Source organism: Nycticebus coucang, chromosome 1 (genome assembly GCF_027406575.1).
Source record: "Nycticebus coucang isolate mNycCou1 chromosome 1, mNycCou1.pri, whole genome shotgun sequence".
NCBI lineage: Eukaryota > Metazoa > Chordata > Mammalia > Primates > Lorisidae > Nycticebus > Nycticebus coucang.
In genome coordinates this window covers 15081844-15100749 of record NC_069780.1, presented here as the reverse complement: position 1 = coordinate 15100749, position 18906 = coordinate 15081844, and the positions used below count along the sequence as shown (strand labels likewise).

General features: G+C 41.8%; 1 protein-coding gene and 1 pseudogene across 3 annotated transcripts in view; both read right to left on the bottom strand.

Annotated features, from left to right (window-relative positions):
- The window catches only part of ARHGAP24 (Rho GTPase activating protein 24), a 668175-nt gene that overhangs the window by 449253 nt on the left and 200016 nt on the right, over positions 1-18906 (bottom strand). The gene's annotated exons all lie outside the window — the stretch shown is intronic.
- LOC128592519 (ATP synthase membrane subunit K, mitochondrial-like) lies at positions 1995-2223 on the bottom strand (annotated as a pseudogene).

The window sequence follows — 18906 nt, the reverse complement described above, 5'->3', positions numbered from 1 at the left end:
ACACACAGTTAAGTACTCCGTAATTACCATGGCTTCTTTATGGAATTTTGTTGACTCCAAAGCAGTAAGTTCTAAAGATTTAGCCTAGGGTTTTATGTGAGAAATGACGACCTTACATGCCAATTAAAAAAAAAAAAAGTAGGTAAGATGAAGGGCTCAACTACAACTTGAACTTGACCCTAAGAAATGCAAACAACGTAACCTAATCATTTGTACCCTCATATTAATCTGAAATTTAAAAAAGAAAGAAAAACTCTAAAAAAAGTTAAGCAGAGTTGTATAAGCTGCCTTTTTCTTTAATGAAATGGCTAAAACTCCTCATTTTCTGAGATAAGTCCTCGTGGAGAGAGTAAAGAACACAGAAAGCTTGAGTCAAACAAAGGTGATGTAGATGAAATGTGGAAAGGATATAAATGTATAAGAGGAACCCAAACGTGAGCTAGGTAAAAAGAAAATGCTCATAATACAGGGACATGGAATATGTGAAACTATTGATAAAAATATGGCTATACTGAAAAAGTCCAATTAGGTTGTGAATATTGTATAAGCAGCTTTGCAGTCTGGCATCAAAGAGGCATTAAACAGTATTGATGTTAATAAAAGAGTGGATATAATTTAGCTACAGATGAAACTGTATCACACTATGCCGGGCTCTAGCTAAAAGGCTAAGAAATCCTACAGGGTTGCTTCAGCACAAAATAGGAGTGTAAAACCACCTTAAAAGAACCCCAAGGTAAGCAAAATAAATTGATAGAGGCAGGCAATCCATGAAGTATCTCCTAGCTTCCTTCACTTCATCTCCGACACATTTACTGGGTTTTAACCTGCTGCCCAACATGTTTTATATGTCTATAAGATAGTTGGTCTATATTACAGAGCCTTACGATTTGCCCATTGAAAGTACCATCTAGACCACCATCTGTAGTAATTCAGGGAGCTCACTCCACAGGGGCATCTGGTGGACAGAGCCAGGGGAGGTGAAACCTAGCCCGTGCTCTGGGCATGCCCAGTGAGCCTGTGAACTTCTATGAATTTTTAAATTAACTAATAGTTACTCATAGTGATTCCAGTATAGGCTTTGGACTACATCATATTTAGAATTAAATCCTAACTCCATCTCTTACTGTAAGTGTGGCCTTGTCCAAGAGACTTATCCTCTCTAACCTGTCATCCATGTGTAAACAGAAATGGAAATGGTATCACGTACATTCAAAGGCTGTTGTCAGAAGTAGAGATTTTGAAAGGCCCTCATTTAAGAGGTCAGCATTACATTTTCAGATGTTTAATACGTGATATCTATTATTAACCATACAGGTCCGTGATAGAAGGTTTATTTAACTAATTTCCTATCCATTAAATAGCAAAAAAAAAAAAAATCATATACAGTATATACTCAATATTTACTTACTGAAGGCTAATAGTAGAAGCAATGTTATTGCTAATTATTATTGCAAGTAATTATTAAAGAATAATAGTTATGCCAAGAACATGGCTATATTCAATAGTATTGAATGTTAAGAGCATGTGAGGAATTTGACAAAAACTTAGCCAACATTATAATTCAATGGTCCAGAAAGGGGGGGAGGGGGTCAGAATTCTATAGCAAAATTTTCCAGGTAATTGTGACATAGGTGAACCATACGTTGTAAAACTCTGCTACACGGAAAGAACACTGCTGTCATCAAATTAGCTTATGAGCAATAACTGATGAAACACCACATTTCCAGATGACTGGCTAGATCTGCAAATGATCTGCAAATGTAATCCATGGACACAGAACTGGGTTGTCCACCAGTACCACTATATGGGAATGGCCCCACTCATAGAAGGACCAATCCCATCACAGTGCAGGTTTAGAGTCAGCAAGAAATAATTGATAAGCCTGTTTCCTACAATATTCTTATTCTGTTGTAAAGAAGTCAACAGAATCTATGTTTTAAAACATTTTGTCTTCTCTTCTTTTTTTTTTCCAGGTTCATAACTTATTATACAAATTGAGTATCACATGCGGAGGTGACATTAGCTTCTCCAGGCATGGGAACCTAACAGAAGAAGCACAGTTTAGAATCCAGCTATGTTGCTTTCACAGCTGAAGCTTTTTTAGATCTTAACTTGAAGTATAAGATTATCAAAGCAACACAATTCATCTGTGAGACCGTAAGTGTTGAAATACTTTTTAATACCAGTGAACTAGAATTGGGCATCACTTTCTGGACCTGCCATGATTCCAATCTCATCAAAGCCACAAATCCCACAACCAGTGCCCCTCAACGTTCGCAGCCACCTCTTGGTCCAGCTGGAAAAAGCCCTTCCTCCTATTTTGTCTTATTTTCTTACCAAGAAACTTTCCTTCACAAGAGAGAAAAATAAACTTTCTTTCTGCCAACTCATCACTAAGGCATTTATTTATTTGTAAGCTAAATGACCCTGTTGCTAACTATATTTACATATTATAGGCTAGGATTCTACTCAGAAATTTAACACACTCCTTTCAACACACTAAAAACCACTAAAATAACATTTTCAATTTTATGTCTTCAGTTTGTCCCAAATGATGCAATTATCTTTGGCTAAGTGTAAAACTTTGGTAATTATGATATTTTTCTCAATTTACCCTCAAGGTAAAAAGGTATTTCTGAGATGTTTTTATTTTGTTTGTTTTTTTAAAGCCACTTTTGGATCCTGAAAGATAAAGAGAAGACAATCTCATAGACCAGACAGATAACAAACAATAAGCTAATTTTGGTATGAAAAGGTCCCCACTTTAAAAGGTAAAGCACATCAGTGGCATCGACAGTCCTGGCATAATTTCCAAATCTGAAGTGAGATAGCGGACAGGATAATAGGACTTTGGAGATCCTAGTCCTTATTTTCAGTCTTCAGTTTAGTACTATATTAAGTCACAATAAGGGAAGCACCACAAACATGAGCTCAAGCCCCAGCCCATTATGTCATCAGAGTTACAGAGGAATGTGTGACTCCACTGGGCAGTCTGAGCCACATACTCATCACAAGTTAAGGAAAGGAGGAACTGAAGTGTACAGGTCTCATTGACTTATAGGAAAGGTCTCATTGGTGCAAAAGAGGCTGTCAACGGCACAAATAACAAATATTTATATTTGTTTAATGAGTGCTTATGTTTCTCCCCTCCAGAGTGGCTACCCTAATCATGCTTTGATTAAGTCATATTTAAAATTGATTTATGTTCTTTGAGACTCATCAGTGGACAGCACTGAGGTGGCGCTCTGGGGCACACGTGGCTGCAAGCCGTAACTGCGAGTCAACATTTTAAAATGGGAAATCTGGGAGTCATTTTCAGTACTCATGTAATTCAGTTCTCAAAGAAACTTCCAGTGACAATCTATTATTTTCACCTCGGTACTCGGATGGTATTAGATGACACAAGGGGAAGTGCTAGACGTGGAGTAAGCATCTTTAAATAGCAGAGGCCTTCCTTACTATCTGAGAAAAGAATGTGCTCTCCATTTCTGTACAGGCCTCTGTCCTCCGTAGTGAATAGCTGACATTGTCTGAATGCATCGGATAGCAGCCGACCATGTCAAAGACTGGCAGAGCCACCAGGGAGTGTACCAGCCGCCCAAGGGCCAAATGACCAGCTTATCTGGCACGTGGTCACGTGCCGAGGAGCTATTTACACACACATAGCAGACAGAACGGATATGAAACAGCCGATTGCTAGAACAAGCAAGGGCAACGGCAGGACAAGGCGAGTGAAGACGAGGGTCCCACCCCCTCTAAGCCGGCCTCACGGGGAGAGAAATGCCATGTTATTGTACAGCTCACTGACTTTATATGACGTGGACAAACAGAGACGAGCTCCGGCGGCAGCAAGCACAGAGCCAGCCATGAACTGCGAGGCATCGAGTATGTCACTTAAGCTCTCTGTCAGCTTCCACTTTTAAAAATGCTTGGATAGCACCAATAGCCTAGTTACGTTGCTGTGGCAGCATTTATAGATAAGGTTTGTTAAATACCCACAAGAGTATCTGACCAAATAGCGGAGGGGGAAAGAGCAGAATAAGCAGTAAGAACACATTGCCTGTGGCCATGGTCACCACAGTCACCACTCCCAGCATGACTACAACTGCGACCAGCACCAGCACTTCTCGCTGTCTGATGCCGGGGCTGCCAAAACATGTGTGCCCATGTTAAGAGATCTTGTTGAAAGTAAAATAGGTCATTCCCAAAAGAGTGTACACCTAAGATAGGTGACATGGATGTGCACAGCCTGTCTGGGTACACGTGACCAACAAGGGCACCTTCACTTCAACTTCACAAAGTCACACATAGACGACATCGCTTCAAAGGGGTAGACATTTGAGGGGGGCACCCTCTTTGTACGGAGAGTGTATGATAATCATTGCCTGTAGCAAGTTCGGTATCTGCTAATTTAAGTTTCATCAACTGAGTCAAAAATCAAAACCAAAAGCCCCTGGATGTGCAGATGGACTGGGCCAAATTTGTTGGGGGGTTGTCTCATTAATGCGTTCATTTAAAGGATCTTTACAATGGCCTTGAACAAACCAAAGTTCAATTAAGCACCTTTGTTTTCTTTTCCAGGTTTAGCCCCTAGATACTAGTAAATATGATGCTCTTACTTTATTCTATTTTCCAGAAGAGTTCATAAAAAGCTTATTTTTCCAGAATCCAAACAAAAATTGAATTGAAAGCCAACACTGATACACATTGAGATACATACTATTTCCTGGTTGTTTTAAACATCTCAGAAATTCAACAAGATAAGTATCAAACATTTCAATGATTTAAAAAATGAGACCAACTTGATAGCTCCAGCTTTTCCACTGACATTCTTTTTTATTTTTTTGCTCTTTTGCCTGGGTTACAATACCACACCTGGCTAATTTCTTTATTTTTTATAGACACAGGGGTCTTGCTATGTTGCCCACGCTGGTCTTATACTCCTGGCCTCAAGTGATTCTCCCATCCTGGCCTCCCAAAATACTAGGATTATAGGCATGAGCCACTGCACCTGGCCTCCACTGACATTCTGACATAAACTGCTTCTCGCTAACATAACAGCTTGTCATTATCTTTGGTTCATGATCTTCACTGTCAATAATAAATGATAATCATATCCACCTCTTCGATAGCTAGAAATATCTCTAGTGAGGCAGTTACTATGAAGTTTTCTTTGAGACTGTGAAACTCAGGAAAAATGTGTACTATCCCCCTCACAGAATTTTAAACAGATGAAAACTAATTAAAATTAATATCAAGGTAGTTTTAATTAACTAAATAGGTGATACATTAAGATCCACAGAGATACTAAAAGGAGAGAAGTGACTCAAAGGATGAAAATATCACATAGAAGAGCACATGTGGGGGTGACATGTGATGACAATTGTGAGCGGTTGTTGCAAGGTTTCCAGAGGGAGGGTTGCCTGTGTGGCCTTGAGAAGGAGGGTAGGAAGATGGGATGAACTAGAGTGTGGAAAGTAGATAGATGTAGCAATGTCTGGGTGAAGGAGTCAAGGGATGGGGTAAATGATAAAATCTAATATATAAGCTAATCAAATCGTTAAATATACATGTGTGTATATATACATACAATCACTTCAAGTGGTTCTTAAGATCATCTGGGCTGCACCTTGCCCTCTCTTTACTTGATAGCTTCTCTTAGTCACTAACTTGCAATATCTTGTCTCAACAAGAATTAGAAGCCTTCAAAGATTAGTATTGGGACAGGGGATTAATGAGCAGAGTGTGCACCTAGAAAATGGAATAACAGCATTGTTACCGATCAGTGACACAGCATGTTACTTCAAGAGTCGATGTATTGAGGCTATGATCAAAGGACTTGGGGAAAAGACCATTTAACTAAGCATGTTGCACATTCCTTGTTGAATGAGGCTTTCCCTTCCCCTCTCCAATCCTTACTATGACATCATGACCTACTTTGTTGAAAAAAAGCTCCTGTCACATTATCACCCTGCCCAAATATTTAGTTGCTCCTGATTCTACTGCCCTAACCACCTCTTCTAATCTCTTTCCCATTCCCCCAACATATTTTTTATTTCTGCAATCCTCATCTACCTCAATGTTTCCTAAGTACACTACACATCGTCCCTGTCTTCATTGGTCAAATCATTCTTTTTCATAAAAAGTTACCTTTCCCACATATTCACCCATCAGAATTTAATCAATGCTAGCTCACTTCTGCATTCTCAAGATTTCCTGCACCAAGCATTTATACACATTCAACTAAATACGCTCTGGATCAACACCAATAGAAGTGGTCACTGCAAAGATGGCAGCAGAACAAAGGTTCTGCACATCACAGGTAGAAGACAAGAGCTCCCCGTGGCGCATGTAAGAAGGTGGAGTGCACAGAGCTAGTCAGGAAATGTCCTTCCCCCCTCACTGCCCACAGCTGCAAACATTTATTATTGATTAGATACCCGCTGAGCTCTTAGCGCTACGTAGGCCTCACTGAGGGCCACGCCACAGACTGGCGTACTTACAGGGAGCGTATCTATCCTATGCCCAACCTCTTCATTAAGGACTCTCCAACATTGAATGAAATCAAAAGAGAGGTTCAATTTGGGTAACTGCTGTGTTCCCTGAGAAAATGCAACTGTAAAGTAAGAAGTCCATTGGTGTCTCCTTGTGACCGACTTGCAGCCCTCCTCCACCTCCTGAGGACCTGGATTCATGGGCCATTTCAGAAGTCCCTGATGACCTTTTCGCCTTTTGCATCACCAAACTGAATAAATCTCACATGCTTTCCTACATCTAGTGTGGAAATTAAAGCCTCTTTTCATACTCTATTCGCCTTCCGCATCTTGTGTGTGGTGAGAGTGAGGCCAGGGATGCTTGTGAAGCAACAACTCAGCGAGGATAAAGGAAAGGCAGCCAACAGTTTCACTGTATTGGGTATGTTTTTAAATCCTCACCAAAGATTGAAAAGATGGGGGGTGGGGGGTGCATAATCACATGAATAGAAGAATTTCAAAGTTGGCCAGTGCAACCCATCATCTATACAGAAATATTTTTGCAAGATGTAATGTGGCAAATGATGCCAGAGAACATAAGAAAACCAGCCACATACAGGGGAGGCTCTCAGGTGGGCAGAGAGCTTTCTCTTCCATTTCTCTTTTGCAATCAGTAAGACGAAGTGGTGGCCAGGCCCCGCGAAGAACTGAGTGAGGATGAGAAGAAAAACCAACTAATACACGGCATAGTGGCTGAACCCCACAGGCAGCTGACACAAAGCATATTCCTCCGGAAACAAACCCCCTCTGATCCACAAAAGTCCAGCTGCAGCTTTCTAAGGTCTCCGGGCCGACTCGGAAGAACTGAGAAAAGCAATTTCAATAACGGACTTTATAATTTACTCGAGCTCTCATTTATGCGTATAAAACTTATCGCTTTAAAAAATTATAAACTATCTCACTCAATCCCAAGCCCCAAAATAATAATTAATAAAAAGATTATTTCTTTGCTCACTTGCTTGTCAAATGACAAAGTGAGCATAGGCATGCTGTTAGAGTCAGGTGTCGTGAGAAGGGGATGAGCTACGTGGGGAAAGCCAGACAGTGCTGCATTCCAAATCAGCTTAACCTCCCTGAGCCTTTGTTTCTTTCCTTGGTAAGTTGGGTCATAAGTAGGTAAAAAGTAAGGATACAGAGCAATGGCACCTGGCTGGCGTTCAGCACGGAAATACCTGGCACTAAAAGGAAATTAAGGAACAAAGCACACTCATTATCCCCAAGGTCTTTATAAAAGACATACAAAACAAATAGTGGATACAGTTTATAAAACATCATCTAACTAGAAAAATCCTTGGGAACAAGTCATTTGTCACAGTCAATTTTACGGGTTAGCTAAGGACTAAATGACTCTATGAACCAATTCTTTCTCATAATTAATTATTTTAGTTGGAAACGTTTCTAAAAACACCTTATATATTTATTTGGTTCTTCCCCTTGACATACTGATATCATTTAATCTTTTAACAATAACTCCTCAATTGCTTTATGGATATTAGTTTAGGGCACTTTGAAGTCTGTTTGTGATAAATTTAATGGCCTTAGATTGCTATAATTTTGAGGACTTCTGTGTGATATTTTTAGAAAGTCTCTTGGCCTTTCAGGAAATGTCACTTCAAGCTGTCAATGTGCTATGACATCACCTCTGCCTTCTTACTTGCCGCCTCAAACTCACAATAGACCAGGGAAGAAGAGCACAAGGCAAGTTAGAACTGTTCTTATGTTTTGAATAAATATTATGTGTTCTCATAAAATTGTAAATATAGGTCAAGCCTATGAATAAGAAAAAAATTTAGAAATGACTAATGAAATAAGAAAAGTGGAGTCACAGTATTTCAACCTCAAAGATAAAAATATTAGCCTGACAAAAATAGACAAATAACATTAAAAATTTAATAAACTGGGAAGCATTGCAAGAATCATGACTGATAAATGATTTATATATATATATATATATTTTTTTTTTTTTTTTGTAGAGACAGAGTCTCACTGTACCGCCCTTGGGTAGAGTGCCGTGGTGTCACACGGCTCACAGCAACCTCTAACTCTTGGGCTTACGCGATTCTCTTGCCTCAGCCTCCCGAGCAGCTGGGACTACAGGCGCCCGCCACAACGCCCGGCTATTTTTTGGTTGCAGTTTGGCCGGGGCTGGGTTTGAACCCGCCACCCTCAGCATATGGGGCCGGCGCCCTACTCACTGAGCCACAGGCGCCGCCCAATGATTAATATTTTTATATGCAAGTTCATATAAATTAATAATGAAACACTAAAATAAAAGGCACCATGAAAAAGCAAGTCACAAAAGAAGAAATTACAGTGAAGGAGCAAACGAGGAAATTTTTTAGCAACTGAAGAAATGTAAATTGGTCAGCGTTTTGGCTATTAAGTAATAATTTTTTAATTTAATTTTTAATTTTTAAATTTTGTGATGGATATCATATCAGTTGTTCCATTTTCAAAAACAATTCAGTAATCAGCATCAGAAGTCATATACATATTAGTAGTATTTTTTTTTTCTTTTTGTAGAGACAGAGTCTCACTGTACCGCCCTTGGGTAGAGTGCCGTGGCGTCACACGGCTCACAGCAACCTCTAACTCTTGGGCTTACGCGATTCTCCTGACTCAGCCTCCCGAGTAGCTGGGACTACAGGCACCCGCCACAACGCCCAGCTATTTTTTGTTGTTGTTGTTGTTGTTGTTGCAGTTTGGCGGGGGCTGGGTTTGAACCCGCCACCCTCGGCATATGGGGCCGGCGCCCTACTCACTGAGCCACAGGCGCCGCCCCTATTAGTAGTAGTATTATTTATTTATTTATTAATAGTATTTGGAAAAACATAAGCAAAGATAACATGATAATGTATTTGTTTGTTGTTAAAATTCAGGGAGAGAGTAGCCTACTTGTCTCAAAACAAAGACTAGGCAAAGAAAACTATTTCATTGACACCAGTGTAGTTATGGGGGTGGGGGTGAGCTAAAGCTGCCATATCTACAGGTTTAATATCCTATTAAACTTCTATGTTAAAACAGTGAACTGCTGACACAGGTATAGACCAACCAAGAAACAGAGGGGGAAATCCAGAAATGGACCCAGTCCCACAGAAACTTGTTACATGAGAAAAGTGCAGTCTCACGTCACTGGAGAGAGAGGATAGACTCAAAAAGCTCAATTTAGGGAAACTGGAAAGTCAGTTGGAAAAAAACACAAAAGTGTATCCATAGCTTACACCATATAGGAGAATAAACTCTAAATGAAAAATATATCTAAATTAAAAAATAAAATAAAATCATGTAAGTCCTAGAAGAAAACTAAGTCACAGGAAAGCCCTTATAATTACGGTTTACAATTCAGATCCAAGAAAAGATTGACAAATTACATACCATAAAAATAAGGGGGGAGTACTTCTGCACAGCTAAATGAATTAAAAGAAAAATAAGCCAAATCACTAATAACAGAGAAAATATCCGCAATGTGTATCCAAACGTAAGACTCAATCTTTAACACTTTAACATTTTAATATTTCATAAATTGAGGAATGATAAAACTAAAATTATAATAGAAAAATGATAAAATATAAAGTTTACCAGAAAAAAGCGATATAAAAATTTCCTGGCCCTTAAACATAAGAAGAGATAGAACTCTCAAAATAAGAGAATTTAAAACTACAACTATGGTAAGTCCCCAATTAACATAGTTAATAGGTTTTGCAGATCACTTAAAACGAAATCAGTTTACCACAGGCTAATTGATCTACACAGGAGTTAAGTTCCTAAGGCATATTTCTTGTTACAAAAACATGACTAAACTTCTAAATAAAGACTAAATCTTTTTTTTTCAGGATTTTTTTTTAATTATTAAATCATAGCTGTGTACATTAATGCAATCCTGGGGCACCATACACTGGTTTTATAGACCATTTGACATATTTTTCATCACACTAGTTAATATAGCCTTCCTGGCATTTTCTTAGTTATTATGTTGAGACATTTACATTCTACATTTAGTAAGTTTCACATGTACCCTTGTAAGATGCACCATAAGTGTGGTCCCACCAATTACCCTCCCTCTCTCCATCCTCTCCCTTCCCTCCCCTCCCTCCCCTCCCTCTCAACACTAAGCATTCAATTAAATGTAAGCTGTACATACATTTAAAAAAAAGTTAAAAAAAAAACAAAACAAAAAACAAGCAAGAGAGTTACTTACACAATTATTCCGGGTCAGGGTCACAGGTGGCCAGAGCCCACGCCAGCACTCAGGATGCAAGGCAGGAACCAGTCCTAACAGACGCCACTCCACCAAAGGCACAGTAACACACACACACACAAACACACACACTCTCACAGTCAATTCAGACATGCCCGTTCACCCAACTTGTGCATCTTTAGGATGTGGGAGGAAATCACACCCGGGAAAACCATGCACACACGGGGAAAAATGCAAACTCCACACAGACAGTGGCCTGGTGGAGAATTTTATTTTCCCATCAGCCTAAAAATACAATGTCGAATGAAACAAAGTTATTCTAGGACCTGCTGTACATTATTTACTAACAATAGAATAGGTGAACAATGTGATAAGGAACCAACATGACAAAAGGCAAGTTATATGTGTACAGAATTATGCTGAAAGGGAGGAATTTGCTTCCTCAGAGACTGAAAGTTCCAGAAATTACATTTAAGTGGGTCATTCCACAAAGGCTTTCAACGCAATTGGCAGAAAGATAATTTGCAGGGACAGAAAATAGGAATGCAGATCTTTCACAAGAGAACAAACTGCGGGTACCGGTGACCTACACATGCTCAGACCCCTGCTGTGCAGATCTCAAGCAGAGCAAGGGGAGATGGTTGCAACTATGACTTAGATCAAACCCGTCAGGACAACTACCAAAACTGCAGGCAAACCAGAGTCAGGGCATCTGAAAAGAGTGGAGAAGAGACTCCAGCACAAGGGAAAACACTTGTGGAAAATTCTCAAGGCACAATATCTGACACATTGGCAATTATTAATTTAATTTAATTAATTTATTTCATTTAATTAATTTAATTTAATTTTTAATAAATTTTAATAAATATTATATTATTAAATAAATTTAATACATTTTATATTATATTTATTTAATTTAATTAATTTAATTAATTTAATACTCCAAATATCACTGTTTTGGGCAAGTCTCCTTTGCTAGGTAGAGCTTAATGACACAGTCACACCCACTGGCTAAAATGTAAGAGTTCTACTGAGCTGAGCTTAGCAGGCCCCAATGATGGACTTGATCAGACTTGTGCTAAGAGCAGGGAACTTGTACTTTCTGCTGATTAGGCTACAGGAATTTAAAGCTCTTCCTACAGAAAGGTTCCTTGCTAGTGGAGAATGTAGTCTTAGGGAAAGAAGCTACCATTCAAGAAAAGAAAATGAATGGAGAGAAGGTTGATAACGATCAGTTCCCAGTTCTAGTCCTCCATAAAATCACCCACCAGCCAATCCTTCCCATTGTTTGCTATGTGCTGATAAATTTCTATTTGTATTATGACTACTTCAAATTTGATTTTTATCTTTAGTAGTCAAGGAACCTTGACTAAGAGACCAGATATATATGTACAGTCTAGTGTCCACTCCCCCCTAAAAATACAAGGGAGTTTATAAAAGAAAAAGGCACTAATTCTAAATAAGGAATGTTTATTGTATTTTATTTTTTATTTATTTATGCATTTTTTGAGACAGAGTCTCACTATGTCACCCTCGGTAGAGTGCTGTGGCATCACAGCTCACAGCAACCTCCAACTCTTGGGCTTAAGCGATTGATTCTCTTGCCTCAGCCTCCCAAGTAGCTGGGACTACAGGCGCCCCCACAATGCCAGCTATTTTTTTGTTGCAGTTGTCATTGTTGTTTAGCAGGCCCAGGCTGGGTTCAAACCCATTTGCCTCAATGCATGTGGCCGGCACCGTAACCACTATGCTACGGGCACCGAGACTAAATGAGGAATGTTTAGGCAGCTGTTCTCAAGAGCCCTGAAAATTACACACAAAAAAATTCCTTCTCCCTAATTGTGGTGTGCCTATGACTTCCCATTGTTTTTATAAGTGGGATAACAATGATGGTTATCAGACAAGAAAGGGAGTACTAGTGCCCCAGGGATCAGAAAAGACACTGATGTAAGAATCTCCACGTGGCTGAACATGGCAGCAAATGAGAAGATTCGCACGTCCTCCAGGGCCAGATGTGGAGCTCGGACACTCTGGGTTCTGTTTCATCCTCATTCTGGGTGTCTGCTGAAGGGTTGGCAGCAGAGCTGAAGTGACAGCTCCAAATAAACTACTTCCCTAATTTTCCTTTGGAACTAGATGGCAAATTCTCTGTGGAATTTGAGGTGTTCCCCTGGATGAGTGAAGGTCCAGTAACTTTCCTTTCTCTCCTTCTGGTGTTTAGCCAGAGAGAACACCTGAGATCCACCAAGCAGAGACAAATGGCCTTGCGTCTAAGGGTCTGGACAGGCCCCCCATGGCCAAGCACATCTGTCAAAATGGGCCACATATCTTATCAGGAGAATGAAGGCATTCACATCCTTTTGGGGGTCTCTGTTGAAGTGTGAACAACAGAGGGGAGGAAGGACTGAGCCTAATTAGCCTCTAATTCACTGGAGTTTCTTTGTAACAATGGAAACAATTCAAGTTTTCTCTGCCCCCATTTCTTATGGATCATAGAATGGCATATCATTCGATATCAAATAGTCTTAGTTTTGTATTTGTTAAATATAAATTAAATTAGCTTTAAAAGAGAAAAAGAAACTTTTTGTGACAGAGTTATGGGAAAACGACTTGGGCCCCCAACTTTAATCACATTCATTAGTCACCATCCATTCCTCTAAGTGCTCTAGATCCAAAGGCCTGGAAAATTAAATATTCCTTAGACTACAGCTGGTAAGCCTTTATAAAACACAGTCACCTCACCCATAGCTGAGTGCTCCCTAACAGCTTTCTCAAGACCTATGACAGTGATTTTCAACCAATGAGCCATGGCCCACTGGCGTGTCATGAGAAGATCTTAGGTGTGCTGTGAAAAATTGTAAAGATCGTGAATTAAATTATTTTTGGAAGAAAGTTGAAAAACACTGATCTGTGGTCCATAAATTTTAGAATGGCCCTGAGTGACTAAAATTTAACATTTAATGAGCAACGATAGCAGGCCAGGTACTGAGCTTGGGCGTCTCCAACTATAGCAGCAATAAAAATAACAATCTAAATAAGAACTAAATAAATGGCTATTATCTACTTGTACTTACTATGTGCCAGGCATTTTGCCAAGCATTATGTCATTTAATCCTCACAGGACTATAAGGCAGAAACTGTAATTATCTACATGTTACAAGAGAAGCTTAGTGAGATTAATTTGCTGAAGGTCACACAGTTACTTGGAGGGGGAAATGAGACTTGAACTCACATTGCCTACAATGGGTTGAACTGGGCGCTCTCAAATAAGATAGAGTGAAGTTCTAACCTGCTACCTCAGAACATCACCCTATTTGGAAATAAGCTTGTTGTAGACGTAATTAGTTAAGATGAGGCCATAAGGAGCAGGTCGGCTTCTAATCCAGCATGAGCGAGGTCCTCAGAGGCAGGAAGCCGCGTGGAGACAGAGGAACACACGGGAACAGTGCTGTGACGAGGAAGGCGCAGGGAAGAGTTCAACGCGTAGAAACCAAGGATGCCGAGGGTGGCCAGCAAAGCCGCAGAGTCAGGAGGGAAAGACGGGGCCCGCAGGCTGCAGCGGGCGCCTGAATGCTGCCAGCACCTGCATTTGGGGCTTCTCACCTCCCAAACTCTGAGACAGGGAATTTCTATTGTTCTAAATCATCCAGTTTGTGGAACCTTGTCCCGGCAGCCCCTGAAAACTAAGCCAGTGCCCAACTCCAACACAACGTGTCAACAGCACAGTTCAAAGTCTTTCCCAGATGATTAGAGGAACATCTAATTACCCCCAAACACATAATGTTTTAGTTTTATTACATTCCAGTTACACAAAGATCCTCATAAGACAGATACTTTCAAAAATCAGAATTCTTTTTGTCTGCCTCAGCTGTGGTAAATACAACTTCTGTAGTTATTTTTAAATGTTTTATAAAATAGCTTAAGTCTATATCCTTTTAAATTACTGGGATTGCCAATATTTATCCTGAAGCATTTTTCATCTTCAAAAAGGATTCTGTGTATTTTGTGGGTGGCTGCTAGACTGTCTTCCGTGAAGTATCACACTGTAAGAAACAGATTAGTACTGGGGTGGGCAACAAGGCAAGTCTACACAGTACACAGGCTTACGGAGCCAGCGCTGTGCTAGGGCAGCGGCAGGGGTTCAAACGAGGCAAGTCTACACAGTACGCAGGCTTACGGAGCCGGCGCTGTGCTAGGGCAGAGGCAGGGGTTCAAACGAGGCAAGTCTACACAGTACGCAGGCTTACGCAGCCGGCGCTGTGCTAAGGCAGAGGCAGGGGTTCAAACGAGACAAGTCTACACAGTACGCAGGCTTACGGAGCCGGCGCTGTGCTAGGGCAGCGGCAGGGGTTCAAATGAGGCAAGTCTACACAGTACGCAGGCTTACGGAGCCGGCGCTGTGCTAGGGCAGCGGCAGGGGTTCAAACTAGACAAGTCTACACAGTACGCAGGCTTACGGAGCCGGCGCTGTGCTAGGGCAGAGGCAGGGGTTCAAACGAGGCAAGTCTACACAGTACGCAGGCTTACGGAGCCGGCGCTGTGCTAAGGCAGAGGCAGGGGTTCAAACGAGACAAGTCTACACAGTACGCAGGCTTACGGAGCCGGCGCTGTGCTAGGGCAGAGGCAGGGGTTCAAACGAGACAAGTCTACACAGTACGCAGGCTTACGGAGCCGGCGCTGTGCTAGGGCAGAGGCAGGGGTTCAAACGAGGCAAGTCTACACAGTACGCAGGCTTACGGAGCCGGCGCTGTGCTAAGGCAGCGGCAGGGGTTCAAAGGAGACAAGTCTACACAGTGCGCAGGCTTACGGAGCCGGAGCCGGCGCTGTGCTAGGGCAGCGGCAGGGGTTCAAACGAGACAAGTCTACACAGTACGCAGGCTTACGGAGCCGGCGCTGTGCTAGGGCAGAGGCAGGGGTTCAAACCAGGCAAGTCTACACAGTACGCAGGCTTACGGAGCCGGCTCTGTGCTAGGGCAGCGGCAGGGGTTCAAACGAGGCAAGTCTACACAGTACGCAGGCTTACGGAGCCGGCGCTGTGCTAGGGCAGCGGCAGGGGTTCAAACGAGGCAAGTCTACACAGTACGCAGGCTTACGGAGCCGGCGCTGTGCTAGGGCAGAGGCAGGGGTTCAAACGAGGCAAGTCTACACAGTACGCAGGCTTACGCAGCCGGCGCTGTGCTAGGGCAGAGGCAGGGGTTCAAACGAGGCAAGTCTACACAGTACGCAGGCTTACGCAGCCGGCGCTGTGCTAGGGCAGAGGCAGGGGTTCAAACGAGACAAGTCTACACAGTACGCAGGCTTACGCAGCCGGCGCCGTGCTAGGGCAGCGGCAGGGGTTCAAAGGAGACAAGTCTACACAGTGCGCAGGCTTACGGAGCCGGAGCCGTGCTAGGGCAGCAGCAGGGGTTCTCCTCTCTAAAGAAAGGAATGGCAGTAAACATAGACTTGGTGAGTGGGGGGGAATGTTGAAGACATGTTGTCATGAAGATGAGAAAGCGAGCATAGTCCTAAAGGGCACAGCTGGGTGAGGAGAGCAGAGGAGGGGAAAAAATGAGTCTGGAGAGAAATGGAGACTTGTGGAGAGTCTGGGAGGGGCAAGGGAGGGAGAGAAGGTAGAGGAGACAGGGAGAGAAAGAGGAGAAAAAGAGAGAGGGAGGGGGAAGAGAAAGGGAGACAAGGAAAGAGAGGGAGAGAGAGAGAGAGAAATAGGAGAGAAGGAAAGAGGAGGAAAAAGAGAGAGAGAGGGAAAGAGGGAGAGAAAGAGGAGAGAGGAGAAGAGAAAGGGAGAGAAGGAAAGAGGGAGGAGGAGTGATAGAATGAGAGAAAGGGAGAGAAGGAAAGGAAGAAAAAGAGAGAATGGGAGAGAAGGAAAGAGGGAGAAGGAAAGAAGAAGAGAGAGGGAAAGGGCGAGAAAAAGGGAGAGAGAAAGGGAGATAAGGAAAGAGGAAGAAGGAGTGAAAGAGAGAGAGAGGGAAAGAAGAAAGGTGGGAGGGATGGGAGAAAGATAAAGGGGGGCAGAGAGATGGGCAGCGCCTGTGGCTCAAAGGGGTAGGGCGCTGGTCCCATATGCCGGAGGTGGCGGGTTCAAACCCAGCCCCGGCCAAAAACCACAAAAAAAAAAAAAAAAAAAGGGGGGGGGCAGAGAGAGAGAGAGCAACAAAGAGGAAGTGAGAGAGAGAGAGGGAAAGAGAAAGAGGGAGTGAAAGTGAGGACAGAAGAGAGAGTGGGGCTGGAGACGCGCTGACTGTGTGTGAAGGTGGACGTTTGCCCCCCCCCACCATCTGCACTGTAGACATCTTCAGTCTTGGTGCAAGTGAAACAAAATGAAATAAGACACAGTCCACGGCACATTTTCACCCATCAAAAACCCAGAGGAGGGAAATACTCATAAAACTGCCAAAGTTTTTTCATCTTGACAAAGTCTTTTCTCTGAAACAAAAGAGCAGTGTGTACTATCACTTCCTGTTGAAGAGTCCCTTTCAAGGGCCGCCCATCACACACGGTATTTGATCACCATCAAAGCCTCAGCTCCCCAGTGCCAAGAGCCGAGTGTGCTGTGGTTTGATCTTTGAGAAAGATTTCTGGCTGGTAAAGATCAAGGGCCATCCATATGGAGGCACATCTTGTCACCACTCTCTCTGTGCTGTTAGGGCGTCACGTTTATTAATGAGCAGGGCTTTCCGGTAATGTGCACAATTACAGCAGCCCATAACACAAAGCAGCATTCAAAAATGTCATATATTTAATTTATAACTCTATAGAACCATGCTATATTTATTATATATTATAAATATAAATATGTTCGTAATTAGACATCCCATGAGAAAATTCAGAGTTCAAAGTAAAGCCATCCTTTAATACAATCAAACCAGGAGAAACACCATGAAAAAGCGAAACGAAAATCCGCAGTACTAAAGGAGCAGATCCCAAACCAGATCCTGACTGTGTTTTGAGAATAAACATGCTACCAGGTTAGCACAGACGAGCATTCCAATTACACATGGCAGAGAGGCCTCTGCAGAGAGAAATTGTTCTTCAGGTATCACTTGAAATCTCTGCGCTAGAAAATGTTTACATATTGTATACGTCGAGAATTTTGTTTCTACAATACACCACATACGTTTTCAAAGGTAAATGCTCTTTTATAATCTAGATAGACATCCCTTTTCTTTGAAATTTTGGCTCTTTTAAAATTCAATGAAGATATTTCCAGTTAGTACACATAGATAATGCTAGAAAGTAACATTTTAAGTGGTAAATCCATTGCTTAGCACAGCAGTTCTCAACCCCTAGGTTGAGACCCCTTTGTAACAATGAAAATACATTGCGGCATTGGGAAGGTTGAGAATCACTGGCTTAGCAGCTTGAAAGTTCTTTAAAACACCAGGCAATAGAATGATGACTTACACAGGGAGACTGGAGGAAGGTTCATGGAAGCCAGGACTGGAGCCAGGCCTGGCAAACAAGGCTCAGACAACAGGAGAACGAGGGCTGCCACCCAGGAAAAGCCCTAGGAATGGAAGGAAGCTTGGTATGTGGAGGGGAAGACAGCAGAAAGACCAGCCTACAGCGAAGAACATACAGAGAAAGAAGGCTACCTGGGTCAGTTTGCCTGGTAAGTCACAGCAAGAGGGACACCAAAGTAAATTCATGGAAAGAGAAGAAATTAGAAGCAAGCAGCTTTATAAAGACTAAATTAGTTAGAGGGATTGGACTGCAGCAAAAGCCAAATGCAGTTAGAATAAACTGCTCACAGAACAGTGATAATCCAGGCATCAAATGGTGAGGACCTGGGGAAGGGCCATAGCAGTGGGAATGGAAGGAAGGAATATTGCACAAGCATTATCAGAGCTTAGAGATAGGGTGCTGGAGTTTAGTCTGTAGGATCTGCATTCTATATCTCTTTCGGCTGGCGATGACAAAATTTTTCTAAGTCTTTCAGCCTCAGGTCAAATACTTAGGCATCAGGCACAGAAATAATTTTTTAAAGCTATGTATTAGCAATGAAAGATCACCACTGTAACCTGCAAAATGAACCACTCAATTTTGCAAATTTTTCTCTCTAGAGTGTTTTCTTAAAACGTTGGCATTTTTGAAATTTAAAACTTAACAGAAAAGTATGTACTATGTTCTCTGATAATTTTCCATTCATGACCGCCAAATTATTTTCTTAGA